At 41.1% G+C, this 20,426-nt stretch overlaps 1 long non-coding RNA gene across 6 annotated transcripts in view; it reads left to right on the top strand.

The window, feature by feature from the left end:
* Positions 1-20,426, top strand: part of LOC101903925 (uncharacterized) — a 110,280-nt gene that overhangs the window by 28,819 nt on the left and 61,035 nt on the right. For 2 of the 6 annotated variants that reach the window (XR_009496668.1, XR_009496666.1), the window contains 2 exons: positions 829-904; positions 20,085-20,242. This is a non-coding gene — a long non-coding RNA (uncharacterized lncRNA). Of the gene's footprint in view, positions 1-828; positions 905-4,416; positions 4,509-16,289; positions 16,493-20,084; positions 20,243-20,426 lie in introns of those variants that run through there. The other 4 variants (XR_009496670.1, XR_009496667.1, XR_003037617.2 and 1 more) reach the window with 3 other exon arrangements.

The following is a 20,426-nucleotide window of genomic DNA, read 5'->3' as shown; positions in this document are numbered from 1 at the left end:
CTTCTGTGGAATCACAATTTGCAATTAGAACATAGGGGTCACATGCGTATGTCTTTCATTCTTAGAATGGTGGGTACAGTGCACAAACCAAACTCAGCTGTTTTCATTTCACTTCTTGATATGAGTACCTCCGATTAACACCTTCTATCTTCACTTTACTGATGAGTAAGAAAGGATGCAAAGGAAAGGGACCCAGGGAGGGTCCTGTCTTTCCCTTTCTTCTATGTCGTCATCTTCAGCGGAAGTAGTGAGCCGATACACGGAAGTTACGCAAGTCTGAGGGGATGGGATAGGTTTTCTTGGTTGCTCCTACTCAGAACTCCTTTGCCATCTTTCTGTGTTGGAAGCGAGTTCCATTTCTAATAAAAAAGGGTGGTATCTCTGGGGCTGTCATTCCCCTCCCCTCACCTACTTAGTTGTAGAAGGAACTCGCTTACCTCCTGGTCCTTCTGAGCCTTGCAGAACCCCCATGCGTCGTGGGTCACCAGAACTCTGTGCTTACGGGACATCAGGATCTTTTTGCTGTGTGTGAAGGGGGCGGCAGGGGACTCTGGACACACATACTGCACGTCCCCCCTCTGCTCCGATATCCTGTGCCCTTCGCTTACAAAACAGAAGTTAAAAGATGAAATAATTAAGAAGTTCAAGACGGATGGCAATCACAGAATAAAACAGAGGGTGGGCCCTTCTGAGCAGCGGGGCTTTGTGTGGCTCCATAGGTTTCCCCAGCCCCGGGAGGCGGCCCTGATCTGGAAGTCTCTAGATCTCTTATAATCATCTGATTGCATCATGACTTTATTCATTCCTGGACATGTTCTATCTTTGCAGAGTGACTGTTTAGAGTGACTCCAACTTAAGGAATTGTCGATCTGGTCATCACATTAAAGAAAGTCAGCCTATTAAGGTATACTTTATGTAACTTTGTGTGTGTTAGTGTCTCAGTCCTGTCTGACTCTTTTTGACCTCATGAATTGTAGCCTGCCAGACTCCTCTGTCCATGGGATTCTCCAGGCAAGAATACTGGAGAGGGTAGCCATTTCTTTCTCCATAACTTTACATCAGTGTAATTCACTCACTGCAAATGAACAGCTTGATCATTTTTAGCAAATGTATCCAGTTGTGCACCTATCACATCAGTCCAGTTTGAGAACACCGTCATCACGCCCTAAAGTTACTTGTGCCCACAGCAGAGCATTTCTATGCCCACCCAAGCCCAGGCATCACTTCCCATCATGAAATATTAATATAGCAGCCTCTTTGGACAAATTTGCAGTGGCAGTTCTGTGTCTATGAGGCAACTAGTGATTCAGACACAAGGGCATTACAGGAACATTGGCTCACATAAGGATACCCAAGGCATGGAAATTGATTGGAGAGGTTCCTGTGCCACTCATGAAGTACCTTTCAGTGGATTTAAAAACCGTGCCTGAATGCCACAACTAAGCCCTGGCTCAGCCAAATAAGTAATTTTTTTTAAAAAAAAAGGTTTTCCTCCTTCAGATAGAGTCAGCTCCATGGCTTAGAAAGCTCAGCCTGGGCTACACTTTTATCTCCAATTCCCCCACGACCTACACTCGAAGCTTGGGGCTCCTTTGTCAGATACAACCTGCAGGTATAGCCCAGTGGTCTTAGGAAAAGTACTGTTATCAAGAGTGGGGAATGGCAGCTTAGACCCCTTCTCAGTACTAAACCTGGGTACCATATTAACTTTTCTGAACTTCTGTTTCCACATCTACCCAGTGAGGACAGTAGAATTTACCTTGCTGAGTTGTGAGAACAGTGTGGCAGGCGGCAATATACATTTAGAGGCTCCAAAATGTGCAGAGTGCTCCAAACTTAGCAATTGTTTTTACTGGCTGAAAAGTATTACAGGTGCTGTTATTTTCAGCACTGTATCCCAGGAGCAACAGCAATCCAGGAGTGTCTGGTTCCCTCTTTAACTCTTAAATTACCAAGTGTTTTCTTTCTTTTTTAAAAAAATACTTATTTATTTAGCTGCACCAGGTCTTCGTTGCAGCACAGGGGATCTTTAGTTATAGCATCTGGGATCTAGTTCTCCAGCCAGGGATTGAACCCAGGGCCCCTGCATTGGGAGTGTGGAGTCTTAGCCACTGGACCACCAGGGCAGTCCTGCAAATGCTTTCAGCTGAGTTCATTGATAGACTCTACTCTCAACTCTATTTCCAATTATAGAACAAAACATTAATGGGTACCTAGAATTTCATTTTAAAAATTCAATCCATGGACGAGTGCTGAAATACAGGTACTCCAGGAATTTACCCTTCATTTTCTCCTTCCTATTTTTCCTTTCATTTAACCAAAAAACTTTGAAAATGCCAGAAAGGTTCTGCCAATAGCTAGTTTTTTCATGCTAGCCAAATCATTTGCCTTCTCTGGGTATCAATTTCTTCCTTTATGAAATGAAGAGTATGGACTATAGATATTCTAAGGGTTTCTTCCGGTTCTAAAATGCTGTGGTCAGTGCTTACCTCTGGGGAAGAAGGAAACACACTCATACAAAGAAAAGCCCTGGTCTATTTAAATCGAATTTCTTTTTACCATGTCTTTCTGTTCCTTTTTTTTTTTTTCTATTTGCAATAAAATTTGTGGGTATTGTACCTGATCAGATCCCAGCTGTGATGTCACAGCAGGAAGGAGCATCAATCTTTGGGTCCCTCTCACTCCCAGTCTTTTCAGATTGTTGGGAAGCAGCCTCCTGGCTCAGTGTGGCTCCTGGGTGTCATCATGGAGTAAGCAGGGCAGGTTTGCTGTGAAAAGGGGAGAAGTGAGGAGTAGAGAGGGCAGAGTCTACACTGGGCAGATGATGCCCGCATGTGCATCCTGACAGATGAAAGTGCTGTAAGCATTTATCATTCTTGACTCTGAGTTGTAACAGGATGTGATTGCATTTATTGCTTTTTCTGATTAAAAAATAATTAAGGAAAGTTTTGCCCTTTTTTTCTTTTTAATTTTTTAATTGAAGGATAATTGCTTTACAGAGTTTTGTGGTTTTCTGTCATACATCAGCAAGTATCAGCCATAGGTACACCCATGTCCCCTCCCTCCTGAACCTCCCTCCTATCTCCCTCCCCATCCCACCCTTCAGCCCATCACAGAGCCCCAGTTTGAATTCCCTGAGTCATACAGCAAATTCCCATGGGCTATCTATTTTACACATGGTAATGTAAATTTCTGTGTTATTCTCTCCATACATCTCCCCTTCTCCTGCCTCTCCTCCCACATGTCCATAGGTCTATTCTCTGTGTCTGTTTCTCCATTGCTGCCCTGAAAATAAATCATCAGTGCCATCTTTTTAGATTCCATATATATGTGTCAGTATATGGTATTTATATTTCTCTTTCTGACTTACTTCACTCTGTATAATAGTTCATCCACCTCATTAGAACTGACTCAAACGTGTTCCTTTTTATGGTGGAGTAATATTCCATTGTGTATATGTACCGCAGTTTCTTTATCCATTCCTCTGTCGATGGACACCTAGGTTGCTTCCATGTTCTAGCTATTGTAAATAGTGCTGCGATGAACAGTGGGGTACATGTGTCTTTTTCAGTTTTGGTTTCCTCGGGGTATATGCCTAGGACTGGGATTGCTGGGTCACATGGTGGTTTTGTTTCCAGCTTTTTAAGGAATCTCCATACCATCTTCCATAGTGGCTGTATCAGTTTACATTCCCACCAGCAGTGCAAGAGTGTTCCCTTTTCTTCACACCCTCTCCAGCATTTATTGCTTGTAGACTTCTTCATGATGGCCATTCTGACTGATGTGAGGCAGTATCTCATTGTAGTTTTGATTTGCATTTCTTTAATAGTGAGTGATGTTTAGCATCTTTTCAAGTGCTTGTTAGCCACCTGTATGTCTTCTTTGGAGAAATGTCTCTTCAGGTCCCTTTCCCACTTTTTGATTGGGTTGTTTGCTTTTCTAGGTTTTGCCCTTTTTATGAATGACATCTCTGCCTTGGTTTTTATAATGTGTGTGTGTTCAGTTGTTTTGTGTCCGACTCTTTGTGACCCCATGGACCGTAGCCCACCAGGCTCCTCTGCCCATGGGATTCTCCAGGCAAGAATTCTGGAGTGGGTTGCCATGCCCTCCTCCAGGGGATCTTCCCAATCCAGGGATCAAACCCTTGTTTCTTTATGTCTCCTGCTTTGGTAAGCGGGATCTTTACCACTAGAGCTACCTGGGAAGCCCTTTTTAAAATGAAAAGTAATTAAAAAATAAAGATGACATGTCTGGAGAAGTGAAAGGAACTTTGAAAAGGATTCGTGTGCACTTCTTTCTTTTTAAAACTTTTTACAGTGGAATACACAAAAGCAGAAAGAATAACATGCAATAACAATTACCCATCACCCATAATCAACAGTTATTCACTCTGGCCAATCTTGGTTTTTTCTGCAGTGTTCCTGCTACTCACTACCACTCTGTAGATTGTTCTGCAGTAAATCCCACACATCATATCAGTTCAACTCTAGTGCTTTAGTATGTATCTCTAAAATGTAAGTACTTTTTAATAAAAGCACAATCAGAATATAATTATCATGCCTAAAGAAGAGAACAATTGATTAATGTTAGCAAATAGTCACTAGTCATATTTTTCCAATTATCTAAATTTTTCCACAGCCTGTTTAGGATCCATACCATTGCTAGCAGTAAAGAACCCACCTGCCAAATACAGGAGACGTAAGAGACATGGGTTCGATCCCTGGGTCTGGAGGATCCCCTGGAGGAGGACGTGGCAACCACTCCAGTATTCTTGCCTGGAGAATTCCATGGACAGAGGAGCCTGTCCATAGGGTTGCAAAGAGTCAGATAACTGAAGTGACCTAGCATGCATGCATGCAAGGTCCATATATTGTAATCTGTAAATTGGTCTCCTGAGTCACTAATCCAGTGGTTCTCAAAGTGTGGGTCCCAGACAAGCATCATTACTACCAGCTAGGATCTTCTTAGAAATGCAGTTTCTCTGGCATTAGTAGCCAAGACCTACTGAGTCAGAAACTTTGAAGGTGGGACACTGCAAGCTGCCTTCTAGGTGATTCTGATATAAAGTTTGGAAGTGCTGCTCTAATCTTTGTTTCTCTCTCAGTAGATCTGTTGAAAGCACTGATTGTGTGGTCATTATACACTTCCCCATAGGTTGGATTTTGCCAGTTGTGTTCCTATAGGAATGCAACAATTGTTTTTTAAGCAAACGGAATGATAGTAAATGTGCTCTCTCCAAATGGATCAATTCACTTAAGGTAGCACAGCAGTTAGCATAATGAGCCACTATCAGCCAACGGTATAAGTTACTGTTTGTTCTGCCGGTTTGAAAGTGTGACTAAGAGAAACCAATGGATGTTTGAAACTATTTGGACTTTATTTTTATTGTTAGAATTATAAATATCCCATTTTTGGACTTGTTAGCATGCCTATTATGCCAAATAGCAGACTTATTAACACATATTAAAAAGCTGACACACCCAACGGCATGATGCCAGGTCAGCTGTTTGGCTCCCTGATTCCCACCTCCCTGCTCTCCTCCCAGTTTATAGAGTCTCTTGCCCATGGGTGATTCCATGCTACCAGAGTGATGTCATTGACTTGACGTCACTTGATTGCTGGCACAGTCAGCAGTCAAGAGCCAATAGGAGCTGGCTCCATCACACCACTGGCTCAGCCTTTTAGAATCTGGTCTTTATGGCCACAGTAACTTGTGTAGTTTAGGCAAAACTCACTATTTTCCTTCATCTATGTGAATCTAAACTAAGGTGCATGTGATAGTTGATTTTACTTGTTAACTTGGCTGGGCCACATGTCTAGATATTTGGTTAAACCGTATTTTAGGTATTTCTGTGAAGATGTTTTATGGAGGACATTAACATTTAAATCAGTGGACATTTAACATTTAAATCTGCTTGGAGTAAAGCAGATTGCTCCCTGCAATGTGGGTGAGCCTCATCTAATCAGTTGAAAGTCTTAAGTGAAGAATGACTTTCCCTGAGGAAGAGAAAATTTCGCCTTTGGACTCAAACTGCAACATCAGTTCTTCTCTGAGTCTCCAGCCTGCTAGCCTGTTCTGCAACTTTTGGTCTCACCAAGTCTCTACAATCTTGTGAGCCAATTCCTTAAAATAATCTCTCCCCTTCTCTTTCTCTCTCTCTCTCTGACTCCCTCTTCCCCTGCTCCTTGCTTTCTTTCTCTCTCCAAATGTATATGCATATACATATACATACACTCTGTTGGTTGGTTCTATTTATGTTCCATAAAGCTAATTTTTCATAGAACTTAAATATTTTTTTTTAAATTGGGTTGACCAAAAAGTTCATCCCAATAAAGAAGTTAGTCATAACTCTGACTTTCAGTTCAGTTCAGTTCAGTCGCTCAGTCATGTCCGACTCTTTGCGACCCCATGAATTGCAGCACGCCAGGCCTCCCTGACCATCACCAACTCCTGGAGTTCACTCAGACTCACGTCCATCGAGTCAGTGATGCCATCCAGCCATCTCATCCTCTGTCGTCCCCTTCTCCTCCTGCCCCCAATCCCTCCCAGCATCAGAGTCTTTTCCAATGAGTCAACTCTTTGTATGAGGTGGCCAAAGTACTGGAGTTTCAGTTTTAGCATCATTCCTTCCAAAGAAATCCCAGGGCTGATCTCCTTCAGAATGGACTGGTTGGATCTCCTTGCAGTCCAAGGGACTCTCAAGAATCTCCTCCAACACCACAGTTCAAAAGCATCAATTCTTCGGCGCTCAGCCTTCTTCAAAGTCCAACTCTCACATCCATACATGACCACAGGAAAAACCATAGCCTTGACTAGATGGACCTTTGTTGGCAAATTGGTCATAACTTTCCTTCCAAGGAGTAAGCGTCTTTTAATTTTATGGCTGCAGTCACCATCTGCAGTGATTTCGGAGCCCCCAAAAATAAAGTCTGACACTGTTTCCACTGTTTCCCCATCTGTTCCCCATGAAGTGATGGGACTGGATGCCATGATCTTTGTTTTCTGAATGTTGAGTTTTAAGCCAACTTTTTCACTCTCCTCTTTCACCTTCATCAAGAGGCTTTTTAATTCCTCTTCACTTTCTGCCATAAGGCTGGTGTCATTATAACCCTGTAATAGACTGAGATCTGTGATTGGACAAAGACTAATTTAAGGGCCATTTTCCCCCAAGCATCTTTCTATTGGCTTTTCTACAGCACTTGAAACTCCTACCTCATTTACATAAGGTGAGGCCTTGATACTTGCAGGCATACTCAGGTGCTAATTTGTGTCTGACTCTTTGCAACCCTGTGGACTGTAGCCCACCAGACTCCTCTGTCCATGAGATTTCCCAGGCAAGAATACTGGAGGGGGTTGCCTCTCTAGGGGATTTTGGAGATTTCCTCCTCCAGGGGATCTTCCCAACCCAGGGATTAAACCCGCATCTCTTGCATTGGCAGGCTGATTCTTTACCACTGTGCCACCAGGGAAGCCCCTAAGGCCTTGATAGCTCCTGTTAAAATATGGAGCAGGACAGCAATCAGGCTAGTATCAGCTGTCAGCATCTTAATGGGCTATATGTGCAGATTTTTTGTCCAATCACCCCTGAGAAATCTGTGCAGACAAGTTCTAAATGTGGTCCCCTGGAAGCTAGAAGTCCTCATGAAGCCCTATCTAGGACACAGGTGGGCCTCTGTTCACTAATTTATGTACTTGAGTACATCCCGACTAGCTCTGGAAAGGATTTAAGATGGCTTTCAAAGAAATAAGTAGTACAGCAAGGCCAGAGGGATTGAAAAAAAGTGAGGCGAAGGGAAAATGATGGTAGAAGATGGAACCGGGAGCAAGGGAAATGTGCAAATTAGATTTCCTGAAAGCTATGTGCTTCCAGAGGTGTGTTATACAATTGAGTTAAAAACTTCTAGGAGAATGTGTGAAGGGGGCTAAAGGGAGTCATATAACATAAAAGATAAAGAGTTAATCTGTTGCTTAGATAAGTCCAAGTCCTTTGGTCATTAAGGCCAGAGTGAGATTTCTTCAGTAGGTCTTCCAAGAGAAAACTCTGGATAATGTGAACAATTATGTCTTTGCAACACCTTTGGACTAAATGAAGTGACTCACTTCAAAGGACCCCTTTGATCACACTCTTCACTTAGCCAAGAGGATTATATCGAAGTGCAATTCAGTAGAAGTACTTTTCGGGTACCTGCCATGATACATCCCAGGTGTAAAGTCACTAGTGATCTGGTTTCATCCAGGGATAAGTTATAAATTATCTAGCTCTTCTCAAGTGCCAGTCTGGCAGACAGTGATGAAAGTTCCATGGGTTCATGATGAAAATTAAAAAAACAGTGCAGTCACTAGTGAATTTTCCATAACACTAACTTCCCATAAGACTTCAGTGTAAAATACTGTCCTTAAAAGGAAAAAAAAAAAAAAAAAAGACTGTCCTTTTGTTATATCCTTACTTGGTAAAAAATAAGTCAGCAACCTATGTCAGTAAACAGCATGAAAAAAAAATTTTTTTTAAACTAGCCTGTGAAATATAAAAATCTGGGAAACCACTGACCTAAGAGAATGGAAAGACACACAATCCTCCATGAATATTATTTTTCTCAGCAAGGCTTTTGGTATCTTCATAACTTGCAGCAATATGCTAGAAATCATACCCTCCGATGAATATCTGGTATGCAGCTCTCCAACGTTACAAGTCTAATACAAAACCATACGTTTGAAAAATCAGTCAATCTGGAGGTAGCACTGATATACTGTTGCAAAAATTTAGGAACCAGACAAGGACCATGCCTAACTGGAAACCACCGCCACTGTCGCTCTGAGTTGAACCAAGGGAGGGCTGGGCCAAGAGTGTCCTCGGGATGTTATTTTGAATGTTCACTACCTCACGGACATATAGGTGAGAGAGATTCCCAAGTTTTACACCATTGAGCACTGCTGCAATAATTCTAATTTGAGAATTATTTTAAAGTAGACATAACCAAGTAGACTGTTAAACATCTGAACCACACAACAGCAGCAACCAGCATTGCCAACAAAAGCTACACAGTAATAAAACCTACAGAATCCTTTGCTTTGAGTCACTGGGCTTTTTTAGTTTCTCGAGAAGTAAGCAACTGTTTGTTAACAGATGATATCATCTGGTAGACAGGACGTGGTCCATATATAGATAGTTAATATTTCTTGGGGCTTCCCTGGTGGCTCAGAAATTAAGAATCCATCTGTAGTGCAGGAGACTCAGGTTCAATCTCTGGGTTGGGTAGATCCCCTGGAGAAGGAAATGGCAACCCACTCCAGTATTCTTGCCAGGAAAAGCTCATGGACAGAGGAGCCTGGTAGGCTGCGGTCCATGGGGTTGCAGAGTCAGACACAACTGAAGCAACTGAGCAATATTTCTTGAGCACTGTTTTAAACATTTTATGTGTAAATACCTTCAATCTTGACAACAACCTTATGAGATATGAATCATTATTATTATATCCCCAATTTACAGATGAACAAACTGAGGCCAAGAGCTATTAAATAAATGTCATCCAATGACTACGAGGTAGAACCAGGTTTCAAACTCTGGTAGAGTAACCCCAGAGACCATACTTAGAACAAGATGCTTCATTGACTCTGTAACTAGCTAATACATCTGGAGGAAGCTAGGAGTTGATTGCTAGAAATGATGCCTTTGATCTTAGGACAGTTCATTTGTGACCATTCTTTCTGGAAGTTACCAAATGACAAGGACAATTTTCTTGGAAGGCCATTTCTAGCCTGTGTTAATAAAATTGTATCATCTTCAGATAAGAAGGTGCTTCTTGTACTGTTCTTTAGAGTCCTTGACCTCAAGCTCATTAGAAGCAGCATCAAATTGTTTCAATATGAGCTGAAAACAAGGGGGATGGGGAGTGGAGTGTGACTCTGGGGCTCAGAACATATCTTCACTCTACACACAAATTTTTTTTAATTTTATTTTTAATTGGAGGATAATCAGTTTACAATATTGTGATGGTTTCTGCCATACATCAACACAAATCATCATCGGTATATACTTGTCCCCTCTCTCTTAAACCTCCCTCCCACCTCCCTCCCCATCCTACCCCTCTAGGTTGTCACAAAGCGCTGGTTTACACACAAAATTTTATTGGTTTGGCCAGGTCACCCCTGAATCTCTGGCTTATAGAAGGTACTGGGTGGCAACCTCTGTGTGAACGTCAATATCTGTTGTGTCTCTGTTGAATTCTGGTACTCTCACCCACATTGAATTCTATTCCACTGAGTCAAAGACTTAAGAAAGATTAAAAATAAATTGCAATCTCTCTTTTATTAGGCCTACCCAATGTCTTCCAAGAAAAGAGCATAAAGAATGGTCAGCAGCAGTTAGCTGTGCCTATTGCTGACCTCCTGGGATGGAGGCAGAAGCAGCAGACAGCTCATTATCAGTGTGTTCCCCTGAGTGCTGGGGGCCGCCATGTTGCACTTTCAGCCCGGAAGCCCTCCAATCTCTCACCCCAACCCCTGACTCCATTTTTTAAGTTGTCATCATGACAATACTCACTCCATGCCCTTCTGGTCTCTGGTCTGCTGTAATACAGGCTGTCTCCAGCCAGTGAGTCAATAGAAGTTCAAAGTATTTGCAAGTGAGGAAATCATGGTTTCCCAGAGCCGGTAAGTGTCTAGCTTTTGAGACCATTCTCCCCAATTTCCGTGAGTCCAAATATCTTTTTTCTTTCATTTGGCTGTGCCAGATTTTAGTTGTGCTGTGTGAACTCTAGTTGCAGCATGCATGATCTAGTGTCCTGACCAGGGATTGAACCTGGGCCTGATGCACTGGGTTTGCAGAGTCTTAGCCAACGGAGCACCAGGGAAGTCCCCTAATATCATGCTTCTGCCTGCAACCTTTGGGAAGAGTTTAATCTCTTTGTTTTGGGTTGCTCAGGGGATCTGTTCTCCTTCTACTTCAAATACTTCTTTTTCAACTCACACTTTTCTCTGATTTCCTAACCTAGGCTTTCTTTCTTTCTGACCAGCACTGTGGCGTCTTTGTTCTCTTTGACTGAAAGTCCTAAAAGTCTCAGAGTCCCTCCTGGGGAAAACGATCTTGTTTATCCATAGTTATCAGTCCTGTCATTGATGCAGGAACATGCAGTAAACTATCCACAAGAGGCCAGTACAAACAGTGGATGCTTCTCACCACAGGGGAGGGACAGGGATCCAGAAATAAAGCTACAGGGGCACAGAGGACAAATTTGCCTGGTCCCCAAATTGTTACTTTTGACTTGCCAGAGGAACATTAAACATTCACACACAGACTCATTCAACAAATGTTTATTGTAAAGTACTGTGCTCAAGCCAGTCATGGAGTTACTTGGGCTCTGCCTTTAAGGAGTTTTTGGTCTAGCAGGAAAACTGTGGCGTGCATTGTACAACACAAAGATTATGTTACAGGGACTTCTGTGGCAGTCAGGAGCAGTCCCTGTCTTCCAGTTAAGGGGGTGCAGGCTTGATTCCTGGTCCCAGAGCTAAGATCCCACGTGCCTCATGGTCAAAAAGCCAAAACATAAAACAATATTGTGACAAATTCAATAAAGACTTTAAAACATGATCCACATTTTTAAAAAGTCTTTAAAAAAGAGATTATATCATAGGCAGAAAGTGATACAGCTCTAAGAAATGTACAAATAAAGTGCCGTGGGTGCCTAGATTACTTCACTGAAAAATCTGAAATGAATCAAAATTTTAAGAAGTAGGAATAAGGATTTATAGTGGGAGTGAATTTAAAGGTCAGCTAGTTCATCTGATTCACTTTGTAGATGTCACAAACTATCAAAATGCATTTTTTAAGAAGTGAGACACAAACCCAAGTTTATTAGTAATTATATTACAGAGCAAATGCACTAAGTTAAAAAAGAAAAGTATGTTAAGAATGGATTTCAAATACTTAGGTATTTTATTTTGGTTTTTATTTTTACTTTTGGCTGTGGTAGGTCCTTGGTGCCTGCGAACGGGCCTTCTCCAGTTGCCAAAAAAATGCATTTTAAAAAGTAAAAAAGGAGATATACAGTTTAATTGTGACAAAATTGGTCTAAAACATAAGCCCCTGCATTTCTAGCCTGGAGCTATTTTCTTTACACCAAGCAGCTTTCCCCAATAAGCCAAGAACATGTGGACCACAAATTGAATCTAAATTAGCAATAGCCAGCAAAGCTGTTGTTTTAAAAATGGGGATGACCATATTAATTGGAGAACGTCTCAGAAAATACGGGAAAGAACTCTCTGGTTGTATTTGGCATTGATTCATTTCTTGTTATAAGAAACTACATCCAAAAGAGAGCTATAAAAATAAAGGAATAAGAAATGAGACCCTAAGAACGGTTATGGAAATCAGAGTTAGTCTGAAAAAAAGAATGTTAATGGGGGAATTCTTCAGCCTTCAGGGATCAGGAGGTCCCCCAACAGCTGTTCTCCATTTCTCCAGAAGGTAGAAAACAAGAGAAAATAGACTTGACTATCAAGCAGAAAAGATGAAGTCAGATGTAAGGAACAGGCCCCTGATCTGAAGATTCTAATACACACAGACAGAGGAAACTGCAGGATCCTGTGGCTTGTCTTTCTCTTTCAGTCTCAGGAAAGGGAACCAACGCCTTTCCTAGAAGTTCTGTAGACCTGGCTGCAAGTGAGGATGGAGTCATTTAAACCTTTTAAGGATTCCTCCCGGTATTTGGAAGATTATTCCAAGTCCAACACCCTTACTCTATTTGATCTTACAAATGAGGGGAAAACAAAAAGATAAAAATAAAATGCTGCTTAATATTTCCTGGCAATTATAAACAGAATTGTGGTGGTTTAATTGTTAAGTCGTGTCTGACTCTTTTGTGAACCCGTGGACTGTAGTCTGCCAGGCTCCTTTCTCCATGGAATTTTCCCTGCAAGGACACTGGAGTGGGTTGTTATTTCCTTCTCCAGGGGATCTTCCTAGCTCAGGGAAGAAACCCATGTCTTCTGTATCTCCTACATTACAGGCAGATTCCTTACCACTGAGCCACCCGAGAAGCTGCTGCTGCTAAGTCGCTTCAGTCATGTCTGACTCTGTGCGACCCCATAGACGGCAGCCCACCAGGCTCCCCTGTCCCTGGGATTCTCCAGGCAAGAACTGGAGTGGGTTGCCATTTCCTTCTCCATTGCATGAAAAGTGAAAAGTGAAAATGAAGTCGCTCAGTCATGTCCGACGAGAAGCTGGAGCTACACAAATAGAGTGGGATCAGACATTTCCATAAGGTGTCTGATCTAAAATTGCTAAAGAGGGGTCTTGTTTTGCAAATAGCCATTTTGAGTCAAGGCTAAACATGAGACTGAGAAGGAGCCATGCTAGTTTCTCAAGCCTTTCCATGGAATTCCAGAGCCTTCCCATTCTCACTCTTTCCTTTCCCAGACTATCGTTTCTTTTTTTTTTTTTATTTTATTTTTAAACTTTACAATATTGTATTAGTTTTGCCCAACATCGAAATGAATCCGCCACAGGTATACCCGTTCTCCCCATCCTGAACCCTCCTCCCTCCCCATACCCTCCCTCTGGGCCATCCCAGTGCACCAGCCCCAAGCATCCAGCATCGTGCATCGAACCTGGACTGGCGACTCGTCTCATACATGATATTACACATGTTTCAATGCCATTCTCCCAAATCTTCCCACCCTCTCCCTCTGCCACAGAGTCCACAAGACTGATCTATACATCAGTGTCTCTTTTGCTGTCTCGTACACAGGGTTATTGTTACCATCTTTCTAAATTCCATATACATGCGTTAGTATACTGTATTGGTGTTTTTCTTTCTGGCTTACTTCACTCTGTATAATAGGTTCCAGTTTCATCCACCTCATTAGAACTGATTCAAATGTATTCTTTTTAATGGCTGAGTAATACACTATTGTGTATATGTACCACAGCTTTCTTATCCATTCATCTGCTGATGGGCATCTAGGTTGCTTCCATGTCCTGGCTATTATAAACAGTGCTGTGATGAACATTGGGGTACATGTGTCTCTTTCCCTTCTGGTTTCCTCAGTGTGTATGCCCAGCAGTGGGATTGCTGGATCATAAGGCAGTTCTATTTCCAGTTTTTTAAGGAATCTCCACACTGTTCTCCATAGTGGCTGTACTAGTTTGCATTCCCATCAACAGTGTAAGAGGGTTCCCTTTTCTCCACACCCTCTCCAGCATTTATTGCTTGTAGACTTTTGGATCACAGCCATTCTGACTGGCGTGAAATGGTACCTCATAGTGGTTTTGATTTGCATTTCTCTGATAATGAGTGATGTTGAGCATCTTTTCATGTGTTTGTTAGCCATCTGTATGTCTTCTTTGGAGAAATGTCTATTTAGTTCTTTGGCCCATTTTTTGATTGGGTCATTTATTTTTCTGGAGTTGAGCTGTAGGAGTTGCTTGTATATTTTTGAGATTAGTTGTTTGTCAGTTGCTTCATTTGCTATTTTCTGAAAACATCTTTCAGGTGTCGATGAATCCTCAGAATTATTAACTGAGGACGGCATAAGTCCCTGGTTCCAAAACCTGGGCATAGAATTATCTGGAAAGTTGAAAATAAAATATAAAAGTCTAGGTCTTACTCCAGAGCTTCTTATTTAGTAGGCGGGGGTGGCGGGGGGGTGGCGGGGGGGGGGGTACTCTCCAGGTGGTCCCAATGACCAGGTCTAAGGATAATTAACTTGTGATATTTTCCTCTCCTGAGGTATTTTCACTTTAAGAAGGATCTCTTAAAGACCTCAGAGAGTTTCAAATCCCCAGTAATTCCGAGATGGTGAAATCCCTGCTGCAGGTGGTCAGAGAAGTGATTTTGGGGATTTCATCCCCTGAATTGTTCCACATGGACTCCACCTACTCTGCAGACTTGGTTGTGACCTTGGCTTTGCAAAGGGGAGTGTCGCCCTTGCATGGGAATAATTCTAAGGAAAGGAGCAGAACCGAAAATCCTGGGACAAGTGACAGCGGTCCTTAGGGAGGGATGAAGTGAAATGCAAGGCAGGCAGACCAGCAGACTGTTTTGGGGGCTCTGCATGGGTTGTGTAAACCCCTCTAGCCTGCTGTTTTGTGTTCTTTTGTGAAATGGCCAGTTAGGTGTGGCCAGAAAAGGTGACAGCGGAAAGGCTCAGGAAAAAATAAAGTTTGTTATACTCACAGGTCCATAAGAGCACAGCACGCCACGCAAGGCTACATGGGAAAATCATCAGGGTAGCCAGGAGGCAGAAGGCAAGAGGGAGGGGAAACTTTAGCCCAGAGACTTTATTGGTGTTTCCTTGGCAAAAGCAACGCAGAGCAGGGTCAACAGTTTAGGATTGCCTACTTTGAGTAAGTTCTGTAGGCTTTGGGCTCTCGGGGTGGTCCCTAGAAGCCTGGAACTTGGCTCAGGGATGACGAAGGCAGAGGAATATTGCATTCTGGGGCCTGTGGGCCCGATAGAGGAAGTAGAGCTCTGGACGGGTTAGTTTGCATAACAAGGGCATGTTCCTGACTGGGTCCTTTTTCATGTCTCTACAAATTAGCTAGCCCAGGTAGACAGTCTCTCCCCAGCCAGAAAGGTTTTCTAAAGATGTCAAAACATTATAAAAAACCCCAAATTAAAAATATTTAAGGACAATTGGTTTCTTATCTGAGGGACTTTATCACTATTATTTTTATTTTATTTTTTACCACACCCCATGAGCTGGTCCCCATAGTGTGATAGGTTGCTGAAATTGTTGAAATTCTAGATTTGCCAATTTTCCTCCCGTCTTGAGACATTAAAAAAAAAAAAAATTAGCTTAGGAAACTAAAGGACAATAAGAAACAAGCCTGCAAGGAAATAGACTATGAATTGTTGACTGAACCTTAAAGCTCAGACTTTCAACACTGATCCTCAGCCCGGACAGATAATCAGAGCTGTTCTGAGAAATTCCTTGCTTTGTAAATTGGAGTATTTGAGTATCACACTGACAGGAACTCAATAGTTTTCTTGGAAGGATTTGGTCAGCCTAAACTGGCCGTTCATTAGTAAATGGAGTCATGCCCAGGTAGTGATTACCAGCTAGTGTTTATCTCAACTACAGTGTGGCAGAATCTTAGTTGTTCTTCTAAAAATCTCTTCTTCCCTTCTTATTAACTGGTCACCTAACTGCCTAGTTAGAGACTGAATTTCCCAGTCAACTTTGCAGCTAGCATGACTGTGATTCTATTGTCCCTCAATCAGTAAACTTGGGGATGATCTGATGCTAGTGACTTCAGCTTAAGCTAATTGAAAGAAAATTGCTTGCTTAGGACTCTCGTTCATTAAATGGAAAGCACACCTACCAGAGAGTCAGCTGCAGTCATGGAGAAGAGGCTAATGCCCCACGGGAGCAGATCAATGAGATGGAAGGAACCTGGGACCCTGAGGCATCTCCCAGAATCCAGCCAACCTAGCAACCGAAGTACTCCCCTTGGGACTTTTACAGAAGAAATAAACTTCTGTTTTATTTAAACCTTGTATTGTGGATCTCTTTGTTATGACTGCAGAGTCATTATCTAATTAATATACATAGTTATACGTTGCCACTTTTTTTTTTTTTCTAGAAGGAATTACGGTTTTCACAGAAACAGAGAATCTTAGAATGTAGAGGACTCCCATGCAGGAGTCCCCTCTACACTAAGCCTTCAGGAGGTCACTCGGGCTCTCTAACCCTTTTGTGATGGGATCTATACCTCTTCACCAGGTGGCCCAGACCATGGGGCTGCTTTGTCTATACTGTGGATGAAGAATGTTGCCTACCATGTCAGTAAACAAAGGATGTTGTAGCCATCAAGCCACCAGCCTCTGCAGCTAACCCCAAAGATGTACCCTGAGGGGATTCAGGATGGAGAAAGCAGGATACTGGCCTTAGATAGTTAAGGTGCTTATCAAAGGAACAAGGTCAATAAGCCCAGGCTCCAGTATCTTCCCCTACACAGGAAAGCACTAAATCCGTTAACTTGAGATCTAGTTTTCTTTAATCAACAGTAATCTTTTAATGTTCCCACTACCTGCTTTTTCGTTTGTTTGGTTTTTTGCAAAATTCCTATATATCCTGGCTCCTCCCTGATCTCTTCCCTAGAGCAATCTGAGAGGCTGTCTCCTGGGCTTAAGTCCTCAGTAAATCCACTGAATGAAATGTAATTCTCAGCTTTTAGATTGTGCAGATTTTCAGTACACAATACTTTTATATCTTCCTCCTGTGGCCAACGGTGTAGTGTGTTGCTGCAAAACTAATTGGCCTATGAAACATGTAACCCCTCCCTCCCCTAAGTATGGTCTTGTAACAACCATTCTAGGAGATGTTCCTCAGATACAGCATTTTGGAGCCAAATAAATTTTGAAAATACTTACACTATACCTACCTCTAAAGAGTATATATTAATATTTCAGGTGTAGAAAAGTCTGAAATAGATTTGTTTAACTTGGTTTAATCCAGATTTTATTAAACATATTTGGCTATAAACCATCCCTAATCTAAAAAATTAATTTTTCCTGAATAATATCCATCCCTATCATGTAAAACTAATGTGTTCTATAAAACACATTTAGAAAATACAGATCTAACCCATGACCTGGCCTTAATTGGCACTGTTTCCTAGACCACTGAGCAGGTCAGTCACAGACACACAGAATGTTAACTCCACACTGGATAGAAAAATGTTGGAATTTGTTTATATTGCTTGGTTATTGGATGTGAGCCCAGTCAGTAGTAAACAGGAAATGTTTTTATTTGAGAATATAGCAAGAACTCCAGAGACAAAGGAAATACACACCCCAAATAAAATCCTTACCCAACAAACCATGAACACATAACTCAACTCTTCCTTCCCACAATTCCCTTTTACAGGGCTTACTAATAGAGAATCTAATCTTCACTGATAAGAAAACCTCGTTTGTCCTCTGTGTAATCTCAGCCTGGTTTAGTAGGAAGTGTATGGACTCTGGAGTCAAACAGCTTGATTTGAATCCCACTTACTGTCTTTGTGATTTTTAGAAAAAGTTGTTTATTCTAACTGAGGCTTAATTTCCTTTTTTATAAAGTGGGAATAAAAATACCTCATTATGGGGGACTTCTCTGGTGGTCCAGTGGTTAAGACTTTGTCTTCCAATACGGGGTGTGAGGGGTCGATCCCTGTAGGATCCCACATGCCTGGTGGCCAAAAAACCAAAACATAAAACAGAAGAAATATTGTAACAAATTTAAAAAAGACTTTAAAAATGGTCCACATCAAAGAAAATCTTAAAAATATCTCATGTTTGCAGGGATTAAGTAAGAATGCCAGCAGAGCCCCCACACAAAGCACCTGGCAAATAGTAGGAGTTAAAAAAAAAAGAATTATCTCAACTTCTCTATTCTCACCTCACCCTCCTCTTTGTAGATATTTCTATTTCAGATTGACCTTTCCATATATTTCGTTACTATAGGATGCTTGCCATATTCCTTAGCCAAATCCAAGAAATTTATTTAACATCTGTTTAAAATTAATAAATATAACTTGTTCATCTTGCTGCCCAGATAAAGTCTTTCTCTTCCGGATAGTTGTTATAGGATATGAATAGTTAGGCCCCCTCTTCTGTTCAATGAAATTTTTGAGTTCTATCATTGAGGGTGCTATGGTGCCTTTTTACTATAATAATTGATTAATACTTGAAGAATATCAAAGACAGACACATTAACATTTTTCAACTAAATTGGATTTTCCCTCTTTATGGGGACAGGATATTGTGTCTATAATTAATTTTTCATTTATTCCCCTACAACTCTGTTTTAACAGATGTGAGCAGTAAGTGCCACTGAAAGTCAAAACTACACTTTGAGTAACCAAAGAATTTTTCAGGAACTGAAAGAGGTCAAAAGGTTAACTAATGGTTAGGGATTTGTTTGAAGTTCTGTTGGTTCATCACATTTGTAAAAGGCAAAAGTTTTGTTTGTGGCTATCATCGAGTAGCTTATGACAGACCCTCCCCTGAGCACAATTATAAGAGCTGAAGAGCAATTTTTAAAAGAACTCAGCTATTTAAAGATACCAGAAAACAACCATGGCAGCCAGGACTTCAAGGGCCAAAATTCCAGAGATAGCCCTTGACATAAGAATCTGATAAAAACGGAACAAGAAAAGAATGTTACAGGCTTTTCACACTCATGAGCCTAGTTGCAGAAATCATAAACAAAATATTAACAAATAGAATTCAATATTATATATAAAGTGAATTAATTATCATGACCAAGTTGAGCTTATTCTAGGAATGCATGATTGTTTAACATTAGAAAAATCAACCAATGCAATTTTCTGTCTTAACAGAATAAAGGGGGAAAATTATATGATGATCTCAATAGATGCAGCATAATTATTTGGTAAATTTCAGCTTCCCAAAGGACTTGCAGAAAGCTAGAAACAGAAAGAAATTTCTTTAATTTAAAATTAAAAATGTTTCTGCAACAACCTACATCAAACTTTGTACTTAATGGGGAAATATTAAAAGCTTTTCTCCTGAGATCAGTAATAAGTCAGAGATGACTGCATCAGTTCTAATCAACATTTTATTAGAGTTTCCGGGCAATGAAATCAGGACCAAAAAATAAAGAAATATCATAAAGACTTGAAAGGAATATATAAAACCATCATGATATGCAGATAATATAATTTAGTACATTGAAAACTCATAAAAATAAACTTAAAATTAAAAAATGAATTTAACAAAGTCTCTGGATACAAGGTCAATATACAAAATTCAACTGTATATCTGAACATTAGAAAGAAACAAGCAGAAATAAAACTTTTTAATGATATCATTTATATTAGCATAAAACATACTTATTCAAGTATGTGTTATACCTCTATCCCCAAACCCACAAAACACTAGGAACAGAAATCAAAGAAGACTTAAATAATAGATTTTAGTCTTCTTAAATATACCATACTCATGGATTGAAAGACTCAAAACTGAAAAGCAGTTCTCCCCAAACTGATTTATAAACTTCATGGAATTTCAATCAAAACTTTGCAGAGTTTGTGTGCACATATGTGTGTTAACTGACAGATTGCTTCTGAATTTTACAGGGAACAACTGAGGGCCAAGAATAATCAAGACAATCTTGAAGAATCAAATTGGGAACTTATCTTGATGAATATAAAGACTTATACAATGCAACAGTAATTATGGGGGCTTCCCAGGTGGCGCTAGTGATAAAGAAGCTGCCTGCCAATGCAGGTCAGAGGTAACAGATGCGATTCCGTCCCTGGGTCCCTAGGTCGGGAAGATCCCCTGGGGGAGGAATGGCAACCCACTCCAGTATTCTTGCCTGGAGAATCCCATGGACAGAGGAGCCTGGTGGGCTACAGTCCGTGGGGTCGCAAAAAGTTGGACACGACTGAGTGACTAACACACACAGTAATTAGGAC

This window comes from Bos taurus, chromosome 12, assembly GCF_002263795.3.
Source record: "Bos taurus isolate L1 Dominette 01449 registration number 42190680 breed Hereford chromosome 12, ARS-UCD2.0, whole genome shotgun sequence".
Taxonomy (NCBI): Eukaryota; Metazoa; Chordata; class Mammalia; order Artiodactyla; family Bovidae; genus Bos; species Bos taurus.
The sequence above is the reverse complement of the archived record's forward strand: the minus strand, read 5'-3'. Positions and strand labels throughout refer to the sequence as shown.